The sequence below is a fragment of the Canis aureus genome, chromosome 5 (assembly GCF_053574225.1).
Source record: "Canis aureus isolate CA01 chromosome 5, VMU_Caureus_v.1.0, whole genome shotgun sequence".
NCBI classification, from domain to species: domain Eukaryota; kingdom Metazoa; phylum Chordata; class Mammalia; order Carnivora; family Canidae; genus Canis; species Canis aureus.
This window is the reverse complement of record NC_135615.1, coordinates 41,899,918-41,924,074: the sequence shown is the minus strand read 5'-3', so window position 1 is coordinate 41,924,074 and position 24,157 is coordinate 41,899,918. Positions and strand designations below refer to the sequence as shown.

At 41.0% G+C, this 24,157-nt stretch overlaps 1 protein-coding gene across 15 annotated transcripts in view; it reads left to right on the top strand.

Moving 5' to 3' along the window:
- PPP2R2B (protein phosphatase 2 regulatory subunit Bbeta) overlaps positions 1–24,157 on the top strand; it is a 440,587-nt gene that overhangs the window by 293,062 nt on the left and 123,368 nt on the right. The window lies entirely within an intron of this gene.

Below are 24,157 nucleotides of genomic sequence, written 5' to 3'. Positions count from 1 at the left end.
TGAGAGCTAAATTGATCTACTCATTCCCTGTTTCTTTTTTTTCTTTCCAATATATCACTTAAAAGAGATCAACTTTCTTCCTCTGATTCTGGCTGTCACCCGGGAGCTGTTTCATCCAGCTAGTGTTGCATGTGACATTTTTTATTTTTACTCCCAACCCAAAAGCCTTTCCAAAGTCAAAGTTAATATTTCTTCACAGATGTCGTGTCATTCCAGGCATTAGTGATAGATGTCGCTTTGTCAAGGTGGATCTGATTGGGATCTCTCTCCAAGAAAGTGAGATGATAGGAAAGACCATAAAGCAGCTGTTAATTTCCCTCTCAAAGTGAGGAGGATTATGCACAGTGGTGGAAAGCCACTCTCTGGGTCCCCAGCCTAATTGTCTTGATTAACACGCTGCACGGCCATCACAGGTGTAGCACATAATAGCTCTATAAGATTTTCATAGCCAGGCCAATTAAAATCTGTCATTGAGCCAAGAACTAACAGTGTGTGCATCATAATACCAAAAGTCAAAACGAGTTCTCTAAACAATAATTGCATTTCTAGGACAATTCATGGTTTAAAAGCACATTTACACTTCCCTCATTTTCTCCTCCTGTGAAAGGCAGGCAGTTGAGGTGGGGAATCCAACAAATGGAGAGATTTAGTGACTTATCACTAATAGGACAATGATAATTATACCAAACCGCTCATGATAAAGATGAGTCCTGGGATCCCTGGGTGGCGCAGCAGTTTAGCGCCTGCCTTTGGCCCAGGGCGCGATCCTGGAGACCCGGGATCGAATCCCACGTCGGGCTCACGGTGCATGGAGCCTGCTTCTCCCTCTGCCTGTGTCTCTGCCTCTCTCTCTCTCTCTGTGTGTGACTATCATAAATAAATAAAAATTTAAAAAGTAAAATAAACTTTAAAAAGAATAAGAAATAAAATAAAGATGAGTCCTTAAAGAGTTTTCTCCTGTCCATATGGCAAAAATTAACATACGTCACTTAACAACTAAAAAATGCTTTTATAGTTATTTTCTTATCAGGTCTCCCATAATAGCACTGTGAATGCCGCCTTTATTATATCATTTTTATGCATACAAAAAAAGCTCAATACCATGGGAGTCCTGCGTCTCCTTTTTAGAGTTGAGGAAACTATGGTTTTGGTGAGTTTCTGTCACTTGTTCAAGGGCATATGGTCACCAAGGGGTAATACAAGGGTGAGAACCGAGGCTTGTAGACTCAGACCCAGCCTTCCTGCCCACCCTTCCACACATGCTCTCAGGGGCAAGGTGCATCTTAGAGTGAGAGGCACAAGAGGCAGTGTAGCTTATGCTGTGCTGTAAAGACACAGATGCCTCCTACTGCCACAGTGCCCAGCTCTGAACTGACTGAAAGATTTTGGTCAGTGATTGATTTTTCCACTGGATTGGGAATGGGCAGTTTATATTCAAACTGAGTATAAACTTGACCCCTAGTCTCTTCATTGCTTGATCTCTGCAGTGCTGACCGTGTGTATGCTGAAGCTACCTTTGTTCGCTTATAGGCCACCCACCAGAGGCCCAGCAATGCATTTAAAGAGCCTGAGTGGCTGTGAATGGCCATGAAGGCAGAGAATAAATGTCTTAGCATGTGAAGCAGGTGAGGAAGTTGCTAGACAGCTTACCTAAAGCAAAAATGAACTGTAAGCTATTCTCGATCAGAACCACAGTGTCTTGCAGGAAAATGGGGTGCTCTTTATTTCTTAGAGATGAGAAATGAGGAGGAAGCCCTCTTTGGCTCCTCTGATGATTTTTTAGGTTAAGGCTGAGCCCCTGAGTACAAATGATTGCCTGGCTCATGTCCCAGTCCTGATGGAGCACACAGGATGGCTCCCTGGTGACACGTGTGAGGGTAGAAGTGGAATTTCACATTTCTCACTGCTGGAACGGCAGCGTTTTCTACCAATTGTTCATTCTGAAAGCTCTCTTCAGCTTCAGCCTGTGTGTTCTCAATGGAGGAGAGAAGAGAATGAATTCTGTGTTCCCTATGGTGCATTGAAGCCTAGGGCCAGGTTCCTTTAATCTAAGGAGCCAAAAATGATGATTTCCTCAAGAGCAAATGGCTCCCATTGCCTCTTTGGCTGCAGTGTATCTGTGTCTGCTCTCCCATTCCATCCTGAAATCTGGGGTGCTGCTAGACTAGCCAAGTCAACAACATCCCAACACAAACAGCTTCTTTCATTAAAAAAAAAAAAAAAAAAAGAATCCCTATTGGAGATGGGAGAGAACAGCCTTGTGTTCTGTACTATTTTGTTTCAGAAAATAGTACAAATATTAAATATTATAAAATGGAAGAAGCACTATCTTATGTATCTAAATACATAAGTATTTATTTATTAATGAGTATATATGTCTATATACAGATTTTTTAAAATTTGCCATTTTTCTAAAGACGTTCTTCCCAAGCATGATATGAATAAATCTTCACTTGGCTTAGCTTAATGCAGTTGAATTGATTTCTGCCCGCTAACCTGTGATTCCCTCTCAGTGGGGAAGAATCGATAAGATCAGTCAGGCCCACTTTTGCACGTCATCAGGACTGGTTTTAATCTTGGTGGTCCTGCTGCAGACCACTCAGTATGGAGGCAGACTGATTGGCAGTCATGTTGGCTGGATGACTTGGTGACCATATTTAGGGCACGTTTCAGCTTATGATGTGCTATACAGTTTTTTGTCCTTTGGGCTTCATAGTGTGGAGTCTATTGTTTTCCTTGTCCTGCAAAGGGCCTCTTGGAATGAAGCATGGGAAAATTAACTTGACAGGGGAGAGAACAGAAAGAGTTTCAAGCAGTATCAGAAAGGAAATTTTACATCGTAGAACTGTAGCGCTTAGAGAGGTTTGAATCCAGTTAGGCTTGGGGGAGCAGGCATTGAGTCCAGAAGTAAAGAATGCCCTTAAAGCCACTGGGCTAAAATTCATACTGTCCCCCTCTCTCATTAAGCACACAGAAGCTGCCTCCTCTTTTCTGTCTTTTGAAAATGGCCTCTTCTCTGAATGGTTTAGACAACAGAAATTTATTATGTTATGGTTCTGGAGCTTGGAGAGTCTGAGATCAAGGTGTTGGCAGGGTTGGTCACTTCTGAAGGTCATGAGAAAAAAAATGCTGCTACATGCCTCTTTATTAGCTTCTGATGATTTACTGACAATCTTTGGCATTCCTTGGCTTATAGATGCATCATCCTGATGGCTGCCTATGTGTCATTGTGGCATTCTCCCTGTGTGTGTATCTCTGTGTCCCAATTTCATGTATTTATAAGGGCACCAGTTGTATTGGATTAGGGCCCACCCTGATGATCTCATCTTAACTAATTATATCTGCCATGATTCTGTTTTCAATAAAATCATATTATGGGGGTCAAGATTTGAACATATAAATTTCCCATAACAACCCATAGCAATTACTATTAGTTATTATGTGTTGATCATTGTTTGATTCTTAGCTTTTCATGACTTCCTCTTCACTATGGATCTACTTTCTATATACTACACATTAAAAATTGCAAAAAAAATAGAGAATGAGGATATTGAAATATCACCACATAGTGTGAATATCTTCTAGTAGCACTGGCTGAAAATTTTTGTCCACAATGTCAGGACATTCGTGGTCCTGAAAAAAGGAACCAAGACAATTGGCCAGCCGAATCCAGCAAGAGAGCAGAGCTAATCATTAGTTACACCCAAAACCATCCAGTTTTGGCAATCTCTCCAACCTTAAGATGCTGGTATCTTCCCACAGTAAGCAGGCAGCAGCCTGCCCAAACCTCAGCAGATGGTGTGGAGTCCCCCGTGCCACTGGCGTCATGCACATTTTAGATTTATTAAAACGCCCATGAAAAAAAGAAATCCCCTTTGGAGCAATAAAGTCCCAAATCCAGCAATTTCCTGCAGTATCATAGCAAAGTCCCCCCGGCTGTTGTTGAGATGGTTAGCCAGTAATTCTTCAAAACGGTTTTCTTCTGACATGTACACAACATTTTCCTTTGTAAGAACCTGAAGGTTTGATTCCTCCAGAGCCCATTACACAGACAGATTGGCCCCTGAGATAATTACAAGAAGATAGTCTAATGGGCTCGATTAAGGAAATCCCATTACCTCCATGAAGAATCACCAGTGAAATGCAAACCCAGACAAGTCTCCCTCCACAAAAAAATACAGTCTCTTACCTAGAAGCATAGAAACAGCAGCATTCAGTCCACCTGTCTATATTTGGAAACTAGGCTGATATTGATCTGTCAAAACAGGGTTGTTGAACTAGAATATTTTTACTCCACTCTATTTCAAAAGAATTTAGGATGACATACAAGGTTGTATCAAATATAACATTTTAGAATAAATTAAAAATTGGATGACCTAAAATTATAGCCTGGGTATTGGGAGCCATTTTTCTAGCACAGGCAAGACTGGCAGCTATAGAAAACCCAGCTCTTCCTAATCTGGCATGATCCTCAGAGCCCTGGGGATTGTCACCACCACCTGAGAGTGACAGCCCCTTGGGTTGTTATTAATACCCCTAGCTATTGAGTCTACCCTGGCATCTAGATGTGTAAGAGGGTGAAAAATTCTCAGGTGTCTATAAGGAAGTATTCTGTCTACCAAGATGCCATTAGTGATTTTATCCTCCTTTCTCAGAAAGGTGGCATTATGGATATACAACATTGTCAGCTCATAATTTTATACTGTCTTCCTTCGCCTGCCACTATTACCTCCAACTTCAGATTTTAAGCTTATTTTAAAAATATATATATATGACATGTGTTTTGGAAGGTGGGAAAAAAATCACTTTGTGAAATCACTAGATGAAAAGTTAAGGGGATGTATTAAGCTCACCTCTTCCCCATGCCCTCTTAGTGTCTATGGCATATACATACATGGAGAAGAGAGGTCATATGCTAGTTTTGAACCTTCCTTACTGAGAGAGCCTCACCACTGTTGACCAGGTATTTTCAAAATCCCAGCAGTGAGTATAGGAGTTATTTTTGGAGTTTGTAAGTTGCAGATTCACACTTCAGATTCCTTTAAGAGTCTGACTCAGTAGAACCGGGGCTAGACCCAGGCATCTGCATATTTAATGTGTTTCTTCATGGCCTTTGGAACACTAATGAGTACTGTCCTTTCTTGTGACCATCATGGTTTTGAGAGTTTTTTGTTTGTTTTTTGCATATTTTTACTCTACCATTCTTTTTTCAAAATGGAATATCCCCTCCCCCAGGTGTGATACCTGTAAAAGCAAAACGTGCTTATTATTTTTCAAAAATTTAGACAATGTAAGAAAAATCATCAATTTTCTGCCATGGAGACAGAATTGCCATAAAATTTTAATGAATACCCAGCAAGAAATTCTGTGTGTGTGTGTGTGTGTGTATGTGTGTGTGTATGTATAATTTCTATTATTTAAAAATACTGTTGTAAGTCTGCAGATCCAAATTCGTGAAAGAGAAAGGGAGGCAGGTAGCTTCCACAAGATCTTTTTCTGCCAGTAGTAACAACCAGTACCTTGTCTTCCTTGAGCTCTGGGCCTCTAAGGGCGCTTCTTTTACAATGGCCTATTCCAGTGGTGACTTCACAACTCCCCATACCTCTACTTAGAACAGTTTTCATTAAGGACTGGGTTGCTATTGATTGCTAACTCAGAAGACATGAGGGAAGTGACTGTACCATCTCCAAGATTCTTTTCCTTTTGTTGTACACATCATTTTCCCATCATAGAACTGGTCTCTTTTACCCCTTCTCCACTTGGGAATCCGTATTTGCCCATCGGTTTGCTGCCTTTGGTGTGAACTGTCCTTGAGCAGTTGGCCTCTGAGAGGTCTTCCCTAGCAAAAGCAGGCTCTAAAACCATATTTCCCAAGGTTCTCCATTTACATAATGCTTCATGATCATTGCGCAGTCTTACCCCTCTGAGAATCTCAAGAAAGTAATGATCCCTCACTTCTGAAAACTTGTACATATTTACACTGAGATTTGTGCTTGTGATTTCAGGAGGTCCAAGGAATCTAAGTTAAGGACCTCTGTGGTGATACATCCTCAGCAGACTGAATCCCCTCAAACCTACCAAGGATTCCTAGAGAAATCAGTCATGAATATAAGTATTAAACATCAGTTATCCAGTAGATAACTGTATTGGGGCAATGGAGATACAAAAAGAAATAAGATAGGAGTCTTGTCTTAAGGCTGTCAGTCTAATGGTAGAGGTATATAGACAGTGGCCACAGAATGTGAGAAGTACCATAATGAAACATGGTAAACACTATAATGCTTATACCGCATAATTCTCACTTCTTTCCTTAAACATGATGCCTCCTCTTCCTGTTGTCCATGAAAATCTTCATCAGGAACTTCAAGCTTACTTCTCCACTATCATTTGGACACATCTTTCTTTTGCCCCGCCCTGGCACTTCATGCTCCTATCTCCCTAAAGTCTCTATTCGTCCCCAAATGTGTCCTGCTCTGTGGGTCTTATGAGCTATCTCCCTCTGCCTGGTATACTTCCCTCCCCCATCCTTTGCCCTTTGGTCAGGCTGAGTTTTTTTTTTTTTAAAGATTTATTTAATTTTTTGAGAGAGAGCAAGCATGATTTGGGGGAGAGGTCATGATCCCAGGTTCCTGAGATCACAACCTGAGCCCAAGGCAGATGCTTAACCAACTGAGCCATCCAGGTGCCCCTGGTCAGGCTGACTGATTTGTCCTGTACTACTAGACTTTGGATGCTTTCTCCAGGGAGCTTTCCCTGATATCCTCAAGTTTAAGTTAAATGCTTCTACTTGTTACCATAGAATTCTATCCTTACCCTCATTTTAGTATCTTTCGTACTATGCTGCATTTACCTCCTTATATGTCTGTATTCCTCACCAGACAGTGATATCCTCAAGGGCAGGAAGCACCATGTTCATAGTTCTAGTCATACTGGCTAATGCATAATACTTAATAAATTTTTGGATGAATTAATTTACTAATTAGTCAATTTAATAAAAAAAACTCTCAACAGAATTAGTTATAGGGCTTTCAAATATAAGTCAAAGTTGAGAGCCCTCCTACCTCTTTATTCTTTAAGAAATGCTTTCTATAATTAGAACTTTAACAGTGTCTGACCGAGACACTCCTTGTCTGTGAGGAATCTGACTCTTGGTTACTTGGTACACACAGAAGCAGAAACAGAGCTGGGTCAGTTAATTAAGAGATGATCACCCGTCACTTACTTAGCATTCTGTAAAATACCCTGGGGAGTAAAGAATTTATGAATTTCTTCCTTCAAGAACTTCACGTTGGGAACATGAGAGTCCTTTGTGTGGAAACTGGATAGTATATTATGTCGTGCAGATTATAAAATGGTATTTATAGTCACTTCCAGCTTGGTCTTTCTGAGAATATCAGGTTCTTAATAGCATTTCACTGTATTAAACACTCCCATAGCCTGATTGCCAAACCAGACTGGGGATGGAGGAGAGGGATCATATTTTGATGACTTTGCACACCTGAGGATGGCCATAATCCCCTCTTCTGAGTAGGTATCTAGCAACTATTTGTTAAACAAATGCCATCAAAGGAGAGGGAGACACCAGTAATTGTAACACCTAGATGAAGAGTTTCACACCTATAAATTATGAAACCAGGATGAAAGGCTTTTCTTTTTAATTTATTTATTTAACAAGCATTGGGGAATCACTGCACACTGTGTTGGGTGCTATGACAGACCCGCAAGAATTAAGGCGACATCAGTGGAAGCCTACCAGCTTCAAAATCAGGTGTACCTGGGGTGGCTCAGTTAAGTGACTGCCTTTGGCTCAGATCATGATCCCAGGGTCCTGGGATAGAGCCCCATGTCAGGATCCTTGCTCAGTAGAGTCTGATTTTCCCTCTCCCTCTTCCCTCCTTCCATGTGCTCTGTCTCTCTCTCTCTCAAATAAATAAATTAAATCTTCAAAAAATCAAGGGTACCTGATTCAAATCCCAGCTCTTCTGCAGGCTTGCTAAGTAACTTTCCATTCATTCCATTGATATTATCATGTTCTAGACAAGGCAGTGTGCTAAGTGTTGAAGACACAACATTAAATATTTCCTATAATTTTGGAGCCTTCACTCACTTTCCTTGGTTTCTTCTGGCTGTAAGGTAGAGCCAACAATATTTTTAAGGAGAGCTACTGGAAGGATTACATGTGATGTGTATGAAAATGCTCAGAACATTCTTGGCATGTTTTAGATACTCAATAAACGCCACTAGAAAGCGCAGTTTTTATAATGTAGTAGGACAGTATAACATAATATAGCCAGGACAAGACAATGAAACCTATGGAATGCAGCTGGAGCTCACTGTCTTAAGATGTCAGCCCTGCTACCTATTGAGCCCTTGAAATGTAACTAATCCAAACTGAGATAAGCTATAAGTATAAAATACACACCAGGTTTTAATGACTTAGTATGAAAAAAAGAGAGCTCACTAATACTTTTTTTGTTCATTACATTTTGAAATCATATTTTCACTAAATTTGGTTAAATAAAATGTTGTTAAATTCTACCCGTTTTGGGTTCCTGGGTGGCTCAATTGGTCAAGCATCTGCCTTTGGCTCAGGTCATGATCCCAGGATGGAGTCAGCAGGGAGTGTGCTTCTCCCTCTTCTCCTCACCCCTGCTCGTTCTCTCTCTCTCTCTCTCTCTTTCTCTCTAGTAAATAAAATCTTAAAAAAAAATTCTACCTGTTTCTTCTTTTGAATGTTGCTACTAGAAAATTTAAAATTATGTATGTAGCTCACATGACTTCTGTTGGGCAGTACTGGGCTTGAGAATAAATAAATGGGTTACTGATTTTTTTAAGATTTTATTCATTTATTCATTTTATTCATTTATTCATTAGATACAGAGAGAGAGAGAGAGAGAGAGAGAGAGAGAGGCAGAGACACAGGCAGAGGGAGAAGCAGGCTCCATGCAAGAAGCCTGATATGGAACTCGATCCCGGGTCTCCAGGATCACACCCTGGGTTGCAGGTGGCACTAAACTGCTCTGCCACCAGGGCTGCCAGAGTTACTGATTTTAAAAAAGAGCCAATTAGAGATGCCGGAAATGACCCATAGATGGGTCCTATGGGATTGTGATGGAGCAGAGATGAAAACAGAAAGCTGCAGTCATGACGTCATAGCCTCATGGTGCTTTCGGTAGTCGTTACCAGATCCCAGAGCCAGAATATTCTAATCTACTTTAACTCATACCACTTGTGAAGTGTCCCTACCTACACACGTAGGAAAGGGGGTGGAGCCGGGGTGACGGAAAGCTGGCTGAGATGTCATCACTGGTTACAGAAGCTGCTAGGACTAACTTCGTCATTTGGTAGCAGGGTAAAAGCAGCTGAGCTTTAGTCAGATGAGGTTCGAATGTCAGGATTATTCTTCCTGCATGATCTGGGCAGGTTACTTAATCTCTCTGAGCCTCCATGTCCTCATTTATAAAATGATGATGATAATAGTAACTGTATAAGTCTGCTTAGGCTGCCATAACAAAATACCGTGGACTGGGTGGCTTAAGCAACAGGAATTTATGTCTCACAGTCTAGAGGCTGAAAAGTCTAAGATCGGGGCGCTGGCTGATTCATTTCCCCGGCAAGGACTCTCTTCTTGGCTTGCAGATGGCTACTTTCTCTCTGTGTCCTCACGTTGCAGAGAGAAAGCAAGCTCTTTGGTGTCTTTTTAAAGTCATTTTATTTTATTTTTCCTTTATATATTTTTTTACTGATGTATGGTTGACATACAATGTGACATCAGTTTTGAGTGTGTAACATAGTGCTTTTGACAATTCTCAACATTATGCCCTGCTTGCCACAAGTGTGGCTCCCATCTGTCACAATACAACAGCATTACAGTACCATCAACTATATTCCCTATGCTGTACCTTTCATCCCTGTGATGTGTTCATTCCATACTGGAAGCCTGCACCTGCCCCTCCCCTTCACCCCTTTAACCCGTCCCCCATCTACATATCCCAGCCAACAACTACCAGTTTGTTCTCTGTATTTATAGGTCTGTCTGCTTTTGGGGGTTTTTTTTTTTAAAGATTTTTAAAAATTTATTTATGATAGAGAGAGAGAGGTAGAGACACAGGCAGAGGGATAAGCAGGCTCCATGCCAGGAGCCCGACACAGGACTCGATCCCGGGACTCCAGGATTGCACCCTGGACCAAAGGCAGGCGCTAAACCGCTGAGCCACCCAGGGATCCCCTGCTTTTTTGGTTTTTGTTGATTTTTTTTCCAGATTCCTTATATAAGTGAAATGATACGGTATTTTCTTTCTCTTTGTGACTTATTTCATTTAACATATACCTTCTAGGTCTATCCATATTGTTCCAAATGGCAAGATTTCATTCTTTTGTGGCTGAGTAATATTTCATTCTGTGTGTGTGTATGTGTGTGCACCACATCTTAACCTATCAGTGGACACTTGAGTTGCTTCTATATCTTGGCTATTGTAAATAGTGCTGCAATAAACAGAGGAGTGCATACATCTTTTCAAATTAGTGTTTTCATTTTCTTTGGGTAAATACTCAGTAGAATTATTAGATCATGTGATAATAACTATTTTTAATTTTTTGAGGATCCTCCATACTGTTTTCCACAGTGCCTGCACCAGCTTGCATTTCCATCAAAACAGTATGAGGCTTCCTTTCTCTCCACATTCTCACCAACGTTTATTTTGTCTTTTTAATACTAGTCATTCTGGCAGGTAGTAGGTGATATCTCATTGTGATTTTGATTTGCATTTCCCTGATGATTAGTGGTATTGAGCATCTTTTTGTGTGTCTGTTCACCATCTATGTGTCTTTGGGAAAATGTCTGTTCAGGTCCTCTGCCCATTTTTTAAATTAGATTGTTTGGGGGTTTTTTGGTGTTAAGTTTTTTCATATATATTTTGGTTATTAACCCTTGATCAGATATATCATTTGCAAATATCTTTTCCCATTTGTTAGGTCGTCTTTTAATTTTAGTGATAGTTTCTTTCCCTATACAAAAAGTTCTTTTATGTTGATACAGTCCCAGTAGTTTATACTTGGTTTTGTTTCTCTTGCCTCAGGAGACATATCTAGAAAAATGTTGTTATGACTGATATCAAAGAAATTACTACCTGTGCTCTCTTCTAGGATTTTTATGGGTTCTGGTCTCACATTTAATCTTTAATTTTGCATTTATTTTTGCATATGGTGTAAGAAAGTGGTCCCGTTTCATTCTTTTGCATGTAGCTGTCCAATTTTCCCAACACCATTTATTGAAGAGACTATATTTTCCTCTTTGTATATTCTTCATTGTAGATTAAATGACCATAAAAGTGTGGGCCTATCTCTTGGCTCTCTATTCTGTGCCAGTATCTGGTTTCTCTTCCTTTGAGGGCACTAATCCCATCATGAGGGCCCCATCCTCGTGACCTTTCTGAACTTCACCACCTCCTAAAAGCCCCACTTCCAAATGCCATCACATTGTTGGTTAGGACTTCAAAATATGAGTTCATTTGTAACAGTAACTGAATCTTTAGAGTGTTGTGAAGATTGAAGGATCTAGTGAATGTGAAGAATGTGGCATGATGTAAATGCTCAATTGCTAGTATTGTCACTGTCAAATCTGTTTTGTGTAGTGATATATCTTCAGCTCTGGAACTATCCCTGCCACGTATGTGGTGTTCAATAAATATTTGTTGAATTAATGAAATAATTCATCATCACATCCAGCAATGACTAATTATTCCATTTGCTGAGATTCCCATGGCACTAAGTAGGATCCTAATTCTCTCGCCCTCAAGGCCACGTCTCTGAATGTAAGTCTGAGTTCTCTCAGGACTGGCCGGCTATTGAGAATGGGCCATTTGGATGACTAAATTGTCTTGTGCTTTGACATTAATGCCCTGCAAGTTGACTCCACCCTGAGGCCACTCCTTCTCTAGCCAGCAAAGCTCACGGCTCTGTGTTTCCCTAATCCTTTCCATCTCTCCACTATATCCAACCATGAGACTCCTTTTCCCCATCCAATTTAATAGTATAAAACCTGCTCTGATTTAGAATCTCTTTTGCAGCTAATCGAACCTTGCGGCTTTCTATTAGCTGTTCGTATTTGCTCTAAGCCCAAGCTGAGGCGTCTGGGATTATTATGTAATAACTTGGGCTCATTTCTGGTCAGTATATACCGTCCCTTTTCATTCTGAAAATCCCCTTGGGGTGCTCTTTCTGTTTGCAAGGGGTGAGGGAAGTAGTTGGAAGAGCTGTGGCCGGGGGGTTGGGGATGGGAGGAGTGTTTGCTATGAGTTATTATCCCACACTTACCAGTATTAAACTGGATTTGACAACCCATAGCCTAGGATTTAAATGATCTAAATCCTTCTTTATTTGGCAGCCTGGTCTCCCTTACTATTTATTGTGCCACCCAATTTATTATCATCGGCACACTCGGAAGCTTTGGTGTGTGGTGCCTTCACAGTCAAGTGATTTATACAAATAATTAAAAAGATGAGGGTTCCCAGCAATGAGATCCAAAGCTGACCTCCCCCCCTCCCTCGCCTCTCATCTGGTTCAGTTCACCTCTCACGTGTTAACCCTTGGACCCCTTACTTCATCTTCTTGGAAATACATCCTCAGCTTTCTTCAGGAGCTGGGAAGTAAAGGCCCTTCGCAGGGAGCAGCGAGGGTGGTGAGAGCCACAATCTGATTCCAATAATCGGTATCAGGTCTTTCAGTGGGAAGTACAGTGCAAACCCCTTCCATATATTGTGGGATTTCAGTTGTCACACCAGCCCTTGGAGGTAGGCATTGATTTTATTTCATGTGGCAACTGAGCAAGTAGACACGTTGTGTCTCAGTCTCACTAGAACAGGAAGAGTGGGAGAAAGGAGAATTGGAGACTGGGAGGACAGGGTAGGACATGGCCACAGGGTCAGAAGGAATATTGATACACAGGATAGCAGGTAAGTACGTGAGCTTTGAAATCAAACAAACCTGGGGGTGAATTTCAGCTCTTTGTGGGACTCTGAGCATGTAACCATCTGTGCCTCAGTTTCTTCATCTGTAAAATGGGGATAGTGAAGTACTAACACAGGTAATTTGGAGGAGCGAGTGAGATACCATGCTCAGAGCACTTAATACATTTCTCCATCTGTTAAAAGGCGAGAATAATAGTCCCTAACCCACTTACCTTCACCACAACCCTATGAGGTCATATGCATAAAGCACTTTAAAACAGTGCCTGGAAATGCTCGTGTACGTTAGCTGTTATTACTACTGCTCCTACTGCCTTTACTTCCAGTCTCACCATCACCACTACTATTACTACTGTTATTGTGGTTGTCATGATTCAAACTAAATCCCACACAGATCAGTACTATCCAACCAGTGTGTTGCAAAGACCTTGAGGTGGGGCCGTGAGAAGCAGAATTCACCCCATGATAGTAATTATACCTTATACTACTATAAGAACAATCATGCATGTGTGTGCATGTGTGTGTGCATGTGCGTGTGTGCATGCAGGCATGCTTGCTTTACTTTCCCTACCCCAGATCTACACATGCCCTTCTCAAACTAGATGTCAACTCCAGGCTTGCCAGAAGGAGGTTTGATCTAAAACTCTAGCCCATGCTTAGACACAAACAGCCTTCCATTCAAGAACTCCATTTCCTATCATCTTATCTCTCTCGTTTTAAGGCTTGGTATGTATACTTTATTAGGCCATATGTTCTTACTGAAAACCAAATGTTGATGGATGGGTTCTAGAGCAGTTTTTCCTTTATTTAAAATATGGAGCAAAGGTGGCTCTGTTGGGAGCATCTGCTACATTGAAACTAGACAGATGTCCCTTCGCCAATTTCATATCTTACAAAAATATTTCTGTTGACATTGACCTCAAGTAAACTTGCAATCCTATAAATGCCATTATAATTTTTGTACCGCTCAGCCCTGTGCTTTGGAAATATAATAAATTTTATCCTGTGTTGCCATATAATTTGCACTGAATGTGCTCCTTGCTACTCGTCTATAGTTTGTAGATTATGAAATAGCAGCCTCACTGATAGAGATTTGCAAAGGAAGCAATGCCGAGGGTTCGCACTGGCTTGGAAGTCTAAATTTGACCCAAATTTTCTCCCATATCCTATACTGAGAGCCAAGATTAATGTGGAATACTCCAAAATGGTTTGTATGGCATGTATATGTCAGTAATTTATGGGCACTGGATAGTGCTTTCAACACAACTCTGCTTTGCTGAAGCAGTGGCAGCAGAAAATGGGCTTTAGAAACCATTTTTATGCATTAAGTATGTGATCTTGTGAGTTATGTACCTTTCTAAGCCTCAATCAAGTTCTGCTGCTGTAGGTATGTGTAGAAGGAGAACCATTCTTACAGTACTGCTTGAGGATGAAATGAAACGATGCATTTAGATTTTGTAGCCCCATCCCTAATGCAAAGTACTCAAAGAAGTGTTAATTATTTGTACTTCCTCTTCCTGGTTTACATATTTCTGAACTTTTAAAAAAGATTTTATTTTTTTAAGGATTTAAAGAAAGAGCACAAGCTAGGGTGTGGGGGCAGAGGGAGAGGGAGAAGCAGACCCCCCACTGAGCAGGGGGCCTAAGGAGGGGCTCAATCCCAGGACCCTGGGTTCACAACCTGAGCCGAAGGCAGAGGCAGACACTTCACCAACTGAACCACATAGGCACCCCCTGAACTTATATTTTGTAAATTTTGTCGATATTGTCTTCATTGGCGATTGTAGTATGATGGTGATAGCGTTAGGAATGTTATTACTGTGCAGGGTAATAATCATCAATTTTACACTTGTTTTTGGAAACTTTTTCTATGTCCACTTCTATTTCTGCAAGTTTGCTCTTCATTCATCATGTCAGGGCCTGAGTCGCTGTGGAAATTCCGAATCTTGCCTCCTTTCTATTTCTGCCCATCCTCCATGTCAGCTGTCACTTGGTTTTCACTTCCTCTGCAGAGGAGCTGGAGTTTCTGTGAGTTTGGAGCTGAGAGCCCGAGGCATCACACAGAATATTAGCGCTTAGCACTGCTGTGGCATTTGTGTTAAGAAGGACTTTGCAAACCTTTTCATGAATGTATGTTAGAAATTCTTTTTTTTTTTTTTCTCTTGCGGTCAAGAGATGTTATTGAAATTCTGATTCTCGTACTGAGCCCTGTGCTGAGTGGCTTACCTCTGACCTTTCACCATAACTGAGCAGCAGAATAAATGAATGATGATTTCAGCTGCCTCCTTTCCTCCTCGGGTAATGAATGAGTCAGCATCAGGGACTTTGCCAGGAGGCCTGAGTCATAAATATCCCTGCAATCCATCAAAAATCCCCACAAAAGGTTGTTTTTAAACAGTAAATGAGTACTTGGACCTTATCTCAATCATCATATCAGTGGGAGAGATTTATAATTCTAACTTTGGGGGAGAAAAGAAAACTATAGCCAACAGTATGGGTAGATTAGTTGGAACCCATTGTGAGATGATAAACTTCTCATGAAGGAAAGAAAGACAAAAAAATCTCAATGAACATACCCACTCTGCCCCCCACATTTTTGTCCCTCGTGTCCCACTTCCCACCCCCCTCTCTTTCTAACCTTTATTAAAGGCTCATCAGATGCTATGCCTGGTGCTACCTCCTTTATTTGCATTATCTCATTGAATCCTCACAACTAAGCTATAAAAGAGGAAAGATTTTTCTTCACTGTTTACCAAGGAGGAAACTGGGAATAAGAATAACTGACACTCCCAAGATCTTCCAGTTAATATGCGGCAGGACTGTGCTCTGACCCCAGATCCATCTGACTTCAAAGCCCGAGCTCTTAATTACTCAGTTATCCTCTCTGGGAGGCCAGGGAAAATGAAGAGGGAGAGGAGAATATTCAGAAATGCAAGTTGACCTTCTCTGTGCTATATAAGATGCTAATTATTTAGCAACAGATATAGGATGGTATAAAGTCTCTGGCAAAATAATTTAATTTTTCTGCCAAGTACTATAAAAAGAGAGCCCCTAAACAGATACCATAAGACCCTAAAAAGTCCCAACAGCAGACTGTATTCCTGGGGATGCACTGAACATCAAGGACCCCGCCATACTGCAGATTTTGCAGACATTTACAATGCCGGTAATTGCAATAATTACACATACCTGAAAGTGCCCTGTTTTCCCTTCATCCATTCTAGCTAACTTGGAGTGCAGTCTGCCATCAGGGATGCCTTTGTGATATGTATGATATTTTATTTATGAGAAGATTAGCAAAATATGATTGTTGGATTCGCTAATAAAGAGGCAATTGGAAAGGGAGCCAGCTGGCATGCCACATGTAGCTCCGGCAGGAAGACACATCTAATCTGTGTTTTTCTCTCCAAACTCACACCTAGTAGGTGCCTAGAGCTTTCTCCCTCCCTCTTTCCATTAAGTGCCTCAAAGACCTCATCAGTTTCTTCTGAAAATGCAGAGAATATCTCTGCCTACATTGCCTGATCAGACTCCCCATGACTCTTGAGGCTGTTCTTTCTAATGATGAAAGTTAATCTTCCACACACATTGGAGCATGAATTTGTCCAGTTGGGAAGGACAGGAGAGCAGTGTTAAGGCATGGGCTCTGGAGTCCAAAGGACCCACAGGGATTGGTTAACTCTGAGATACCCGATCTCTCTCCCTTGGTGAAAACGAACACACACACTTGCAGTTTTCACTACCTGATAAGTAATGACTCTCGTTACTAACTATGGAAGAGTCTCATTTCAAAATATTCCATGTATGGGAGTCATGCAGTAGGACAGAGAATGCTGGAGGTTAAACCATTTTTTTTCTTCCTAATTCTGAACTCAAAAGAGATAGCAGTCACTAAATCAATGTCTCTCTCACCCATCTTTCAGTGAGATGGGAATCATTGCATTTTTTAAATGAGATATTTTGTAATAGTTAAAATTATACATGCCCATTACAGGAAACAGAAATTTATCTCAGCAAAGCAAAAGCAAAATTTAAAGCCTTAGAATGTTGCACTTTGAGGCTTAATACACTTCCTTCTTGTGATTTTTTAATTTAATGAGTGTGTTTACCATAGTTGAGTGGATCCACACTCTTTGCAGTGAAGGGAAGTGTCTCTGAGCTAAAACCCTGAGACCTTGTTCTTGACACTGTTTTCTACTGAGTGAAATTTAGTATATAGTTAGTGAATTTTGTATTTCCCCAAAGATACTTAAGAAAATGAGCTCCAAAAGGGCCCCTTTGTAGACCCACCTCACAACTGGAGTGGACTAGTTCTGTGGGACGAAACCTAACCCTCAGTCCTTCAACACTTAGTCCTTTTGAAAACTTCTCCCTGAACCAGAGTCATAGTATATGTTAGAGTTAGAAGGACATGTAAGTCAGTCTGTTCACACATCTACTTAGCCACAGAAGGTACTTTTCCTTTTGGAATCTGGAATTTTACAAAGCCCGTTATGAATCCTGGGGATTGCCCAGGATTTATGAACATAATGGACTTTGGGTGATTTATACAGCAAATGAGACTGTGGGAAACACTTCATAGTTTTCTTAAGTGAGATCCCAAGAGCCTGAGGTTCAGAACCTTGTAGTTGTAAAGATACTGACTCAGGGACCACACTGTCCGGATTTGAAGCTTGCCTCCACTACTAAGTGGCTTTAGGCACTTGTTAGGCAAGTGACCTAGCCTTCCTCAGCCTTGGTTTCTTTCTATGTTAATTAAAATAACAGTACCAACTTGTAGATGTGCTGCAACAATCAAGTGAGTTCATGCATTTTTGGTGCTTAAAAGAGTACCTAAGATACTGTTAAGTAAATACTAGTTTTGGCACTGTTACTGGTAATCAAAGGTATCTGTGTTTATACTCAGCCACACCCCCTTCCCCATGATCTCTCAAAATCTCTCTCTTGAACTCTAAACCTTCTGGGGATAAAAATTCTTGTGCTCTATTCTGTGCTGCTCTGCACCTGGGTCACCACCTGGTTTGGCATAGATGCTTATTAGTTAGCTCAAATTGGCTAAAAATCCCAGTTTTCTCCTGGTTATTCGGTGCCTGGAGATGACTTGACTCTAGGCCATGTGGGGTGGGTATATAATGGTGAAGAAAGAAGCCTCAGTGGATGGTATGCTTTTTGCTTACCACCACCTCCCAACACCGATTCTTCCCTTTAACTCCTGATTGCCTCAAGATAGAAGAGAGACCATGAAACCGTAGCTGTTGGTGAGATTTGTTTCTCATTTATACATCCAGTGCCTCGGAGTTACCCATTCATATTTTCCTGGTCCTCATTTTCATTCCCTCTGCATGCTGTACTGGGTGCAAGGAGTAAGTGGGGATGATGCTTATGGTGGGGAAGCTGTACAGTAGATGTTAAGTACTAGTGGGATAGGTTCTCTGGCAGGAAACTCAGAGTTGCCTAGGGAACCTTAGGAGAGTCTGTGAACCATTTTGAAAAGTAAGGAAGACCATTTATTTAGCTTAAATAGAAAGCAAGACTCTCCTTGATAAAGAATAGAGTAGGTAGGTCTTATGGGTTTGAAGATTTTCTTATCCTATGCACTCTTGTATTTTCTGTCCTAATGAGAAGGTAGTACATTAAAAATTAGATTCTTTTTTAAATTTTTAAAAATTTTTTATAATAAAATTTTTTATTGGTGTTCAATTTGCCAACATACGGAATAACACCCAGTGCTCATCCCGTCAAGTGCCCCCCTCAGTGCCCGTCACCCATTCACCCCCACCCCCCGCCCTCCTCCCCTTCCACCACCCCAGAGTTAGGAGTCTTTATGTTCTGTCTCCCTTTCTGATATTTCCCACACACTTCTTCTCCCTTCCCTTATATTCCCTTTCACTATTATTTATATTCCCCAAATGAATGAGAACATACAATGTTTGTCCTTCTCCAATTGACTTACTTCACTCAGCATCATACCCTCCAGTTCCATCCACGTTGAAGCAAATGGTGGGTATTTGTCATTTCTAATGGCTGAGTAATATTCCATTGTATACATAGACCACATCTTCTTTATCCATTCATCTTTCGATGGACACCGAGGCTCCTTCCACAGTTTGGCTATTGTGGACATTGCTGCTAGAAACATCGGGGTGCAGGTGTCCTGGCGTTTCATTACATCTGTATCTTTGGGGTAAATCCCCAACAGTGCAATTGCTGGGTGGTAGGGCAGGTCTATTTTTAACTCTTTGAGGAACCTCCACACAGTTTTCCAGAGTGGCTACACCATTTCACATTCCCACCAACAGTGTAAAAGGGTTCCCTTTTCTCCACATCCTCTCCAACATTTGTGGTTTCCTGCCTTGTTAATTTTCCCCATTCTCACTGGTGTGAGGTGGTATCTCATTGTGGTTTTGATTTGTATTTCCCTGATGGCAAGTGATGCAGAGCATTTTCTCATGTGCATGTTGGCCATGTCTATGTCTTCCTCTGTGAGATTTCTCTTCATGTCTTTTGTCCATTTCATGACTGGATTGTTTGTTTCCTTGGTGTTGAGTTTAATAAGTTCTTTATACAAAATTAGATTATTTCTTATAACTCAGTGTTTGTGGTCAACTTATACCACCTTCAACATGTAGAAGAATTAAGATCATTTCCTCTCAAAGACAGGCTTTCTAACATTGAGATATACACATGCATATCCAAGCTTCCAGACACCTGCATCCATTTCCCTGTGGCTGGTGATTTTTCCCTCTGAAATGTCTTTTTTCTTTCTGAAAGTGTAGTGGCAGAAAGACAGAGTTTGGTCATGCTGTGTTTTTACTTTCTATTTTCCTGATAAAACTGTAACACTGCAGAGGAACTCAAATCTAATCTTCAATATATTTAGCATGAAAGCAATAAAAAGCATTAATTCACTCCAGAAAGAGTGAAATACAGTCGGGTACTCAAAGGAAGAATCACCATGGAAACTGTTTTCTTGAGATTCTGTACTCTCCAGGCTCCAGGCACGACTATGTGAAGAAAGGAAGGTGAAGGGAAGAGAAGAAATACCTTGCCCTTTCTGTTGTCACTAAAATGCTGCAGAGGAATTGCCATAAATTATTGATTGCATGAGTAGAAGTATATATGAATTAGAATTATTAAACTGTTGTCTTTTCTTTTTTTTTTTTTTTAACTGTTGTCTTTTCAATGAGTGTGTAAGAGCATGCAGAGAACCTGTTCCTCACTGTTCTCCCTTCCTTGCTGTCAAATCCTATTGAGCAATCAAAGAGCTATCCTAAGGTCAAAAGTTGGCAGAGAAGCATAAGGAATTACGATGATTAAAGAATTCTGGGAGCCGAAGTAAAGTACAACGATTTTGCAAACAACTCCCACATACACTTGCCTTTGTATACCGTGTCTGGATGGTTATAGTTTCAGAATTTTTTCAAAGATATTAAATATGTAAAGATCAAAGGCCAGCTCTTGCCTTTGGGACCGTGATAATGGGATGTGATGGAATGTCCCAAAGGAATTGCTTTTGGATTAAATTCATTCTGTGTTTATGTGCACATGCATCTTACAATGCGCCCACTTTTCTTGCCTTCTCTATTTTTACCAGTCCATAGGTTTTCTTCCCTGAAACTATACTATCTCCATTTAATAGCTCTGGTAATAATATCTGCCATGTGTTAAATGTTTTCTATGAGTCGGTCACTGGGCTGAATCCGTTGCCTGACACTCCTAAGAGCATGGACTTTTATTTGGGTACCATTATTCTTATTTAGCAAAATGACTGATTCAGTAAGTGCTCACTAAGAAAATAATTATGTTCTTATATAATTCTCACAACAGCCCTAATGAGAAAGTCCCTAATACACAGATGAGGGAACAGGGATTTTGTGATGACAGCTGAGGATATGCAGAGAACCAGTGAGTTTCAAAACCTGGATTTGAAACCATGCATGAATCCAAGGCCATGGTTTTCACAGCAACACTAAGGTTTCATCCTAGAAGACACAGAAAACCTGTCTTTTTAATTTCTGTGCAAGCTAATAACTGCTGAGGGTCTGAGCACATACATTGGCCCTCAATGTATTCATAACAAGAACATATTTAGAATCCACCATTGTACCAGGCACTATTCTGAATATAAAAATTGAAAATAAGATAAAGTCTCTTCCTTCAAGTTGCTTACAGTCTTTAGGAAATGTTGCCATGTATGAATAACCAAAATAGTCAGTGGTTCAGAGAAGAGAGAGATTAAGAGATCCGTGAAGGAAGATTCATCCTGGTCTTTCCAGAATGGGAAGAGCTACCAAAGGGTCAAAAAGAAAGTAATAAAAATGAACAATTTGGATAAGACAGCATGATTTTAAGCAAAGAGGTGGGAGCGAGTGACAAGAGTTTGGGGACCATTGTGATGCTCAGGGCATGTATTTTGGTACAATAAGTTTGAACAAGGAAGTTGACAAGTGGCCCATGAGTGAAGAACCTTGAACTCTGGAGCAAAGAGGTCCAAATATTACACTGTCAACACAATGAGCTTTTAAGGGATGTTTATTGATACTAAAGTATTAATTAATTAGAGTGCATTGTTTACTCATGTTTTGCTCGAAGATTTTTACATACCTATACACCCCTGTCACCATTACCAAGATCAAGATATAGGAGACTTTTGGGGCCCTATGCCCCTTCTGACTGAACTCCTCCCTGCCCCCGAGATATCACTGTCTGACTCCCATGTAAGTGTTCAAGGGAAGTAATGAAAAGGCCAATGACATAGTGGAGAGTAACAACCAGAATAATGATGTCTCTGATGTAGCATGGAGTGTGAAGGTGAGAGATTTCAAAGAGGGAGCGCAGCCAGGAGGACGTTATAAGGTTCACATACCCCCTATCCACCCATGTTGGACATGTATTGGACACCTACTGTGTACCATACCCTTACACTGGGGCTACCACAGTAACTGGCATACACTCTCTCGGTGAGAAGACCAACAAACAGAGAAGCAGTTACTTTCCCTTGTAGCAAGTGCTGAAATAGGAAGAAGTACCAGCTGCACTTAAAATGGGCACCTAACCCAGAAGAGTAAAGTCAAAGAGGCCTTCCCAGAGGAAGAGATGCCCTCCCTGAGGCTTAAGGACAAACAGAGGTGAGCCAGACCAAGGCAGGGATTGAGATGGATATGGGTCCAAGCAGAGAAGGAGTATCTATAAAGGAACAAAGAAGACAAATGGCCATATTGAAGTAGAGGCTTGGGCAGAGCAGAATGGTCGGAGACAAGGGGCTTTGCAAGTGAGAGAAGTAGCCAGACTTCGTAAATGATACTCTGTCACAGGAGCCATGCCACACCAGGTCTTTTCAACACCAGCATATAATCCTGGCAACCCAATGGCACAAGTCGGTGTCTTTTGTTTGTAATATTTCAGATGCTTAGTATGGCATGCCTTCTCATTGTTGCTTTTTTTTGTAAGCAGCTCACCTGGTTGTCCGTCATTTCTCTTTGAAGCTGAGCCAGAAAAACCAGCCAGGCAATGAAACTTCCAGCATCTTTCACCTCCCTCTTGAAGATGAAGCAACTTTTCTTAGATTGTCTTTACATTCTTTATCTCCTTTTTTCTGGAGTGGTCTAGGCTATGCTGATTTTCCAGGCCACCTGTCTGCCCTGACTTGTCCAGCAGGTTTCCTTGCACAGCCTTGAGCAAGCAGGGGGTTCAAACTACCCCTTTTCCTCTTGACCATGAGCAGGTGACTCAGTAGGCAGAATGTGGCCTTCGTAGCCCTGAGTTACTGACTCTCCTGACCTGGATAAGTTAATGTTTCTGGGCCACAGCTTCCCTGTTTGGAAATAGTAATACCACCATATATAATGCCAGTGAGTAAAATATAATACAGCAAATCCCTAGGCAGTGTCTAACACATAGTAGTATAGATCCTCCAAAAATGTTATGCAGATACAGTAATGCGAAGTGGTTTAGAGACAGCCTATGTTTGAGGCCCTGCCAAAGGATGCTGGGTTACTCTGGGCGAATCACACACACTCCCATGCCTCAGTACTCTTATCTGTAAAATGGGGGTCATAATGACATCCACCTCATGGTTTTATTGTGAGGGTTAAATGAGTTAATGCATTTAAAGTGCTTCATATAGTATCTGGTGTATATGTTTGTGTATGTGTATGTATATTTGTCTATATATCCCCTATTAGTAGTGTTGATATTAATCTTCATAATCGTTATTTTCTATAGTACTTGGTCATATCTGTGAAAATCAGAGAACAATGTTTGCTTACCTTGTAGGGTTGCTGCCAAAAGCAGCTAAGGAGGAGGTGTAGTGGCTCAGTGCCAGACACAGTGGGCCCCCGATCATGTTTGTTGAATGAATGAGAGCAAAGTGCTTCTCTCTAAATGTTTTCTATAAATGTTTCATCTTAATGATCAGTGGGGGCCTCCTCATGAAAAGAAGTGCCAAAGGGGTTCACAGGGTGACAGTCTGGGCTCGGGCCTGGTAGATTCTGATTATGTCAAACAAAATAGATTCAGATCAGTCTATTTGGCGCCATTGAAACTGTGCCAGAGAGTAGCAAATTGTGATTTCACGTTGGGGGAATGCCAGCATCCAGATTTACAAATCAAAGCAAACCTACCTATTTCTAGTACCTTCTCTCTCCCCTCAATGGGCGTTGCTTATGTCTGAAAGAGCTTCTGGATGTTTCACAAAATCAGGCCCCAGATGTTTGAAAGACTTTAGCAGACAAGGTAATCAATCCATTTGGTGGCCAGATGCTGTCTGAAAATTTTCCTGCTACAGCACTGTGAGTTTCTAAATTCATTAGAAACATAAATTAATTAAATCTAATCAACAGTGGGTGATGCAGAAGATTAAACAGTGAAAAAACAAATACATTTCCAACTGGGTCATATTAGATGCAGAGAAAAACACTCCACTTTGGAGGTGAAAATCAGATTAACCCTTTGTGTGGTTCTCAAAAAAACCTTGGCCAAATCTGAGACCCCAGGTGAGCCTATGGTTGTTCCCACATAAGTCCGCCCTAGTGGGTTCAGTGATTTCTCAAGAAATAAGCTGTTTCTCTAAATTAGAAGAGTTCTGGAGTGGTCTTACTTTGTTATGCATTAATAGAGGGAAAATCTCCACCATACTTTTATCATGAAAGCCTCTGGAAGTTCTGCAAGGCATATGCACTGTGCATATAACA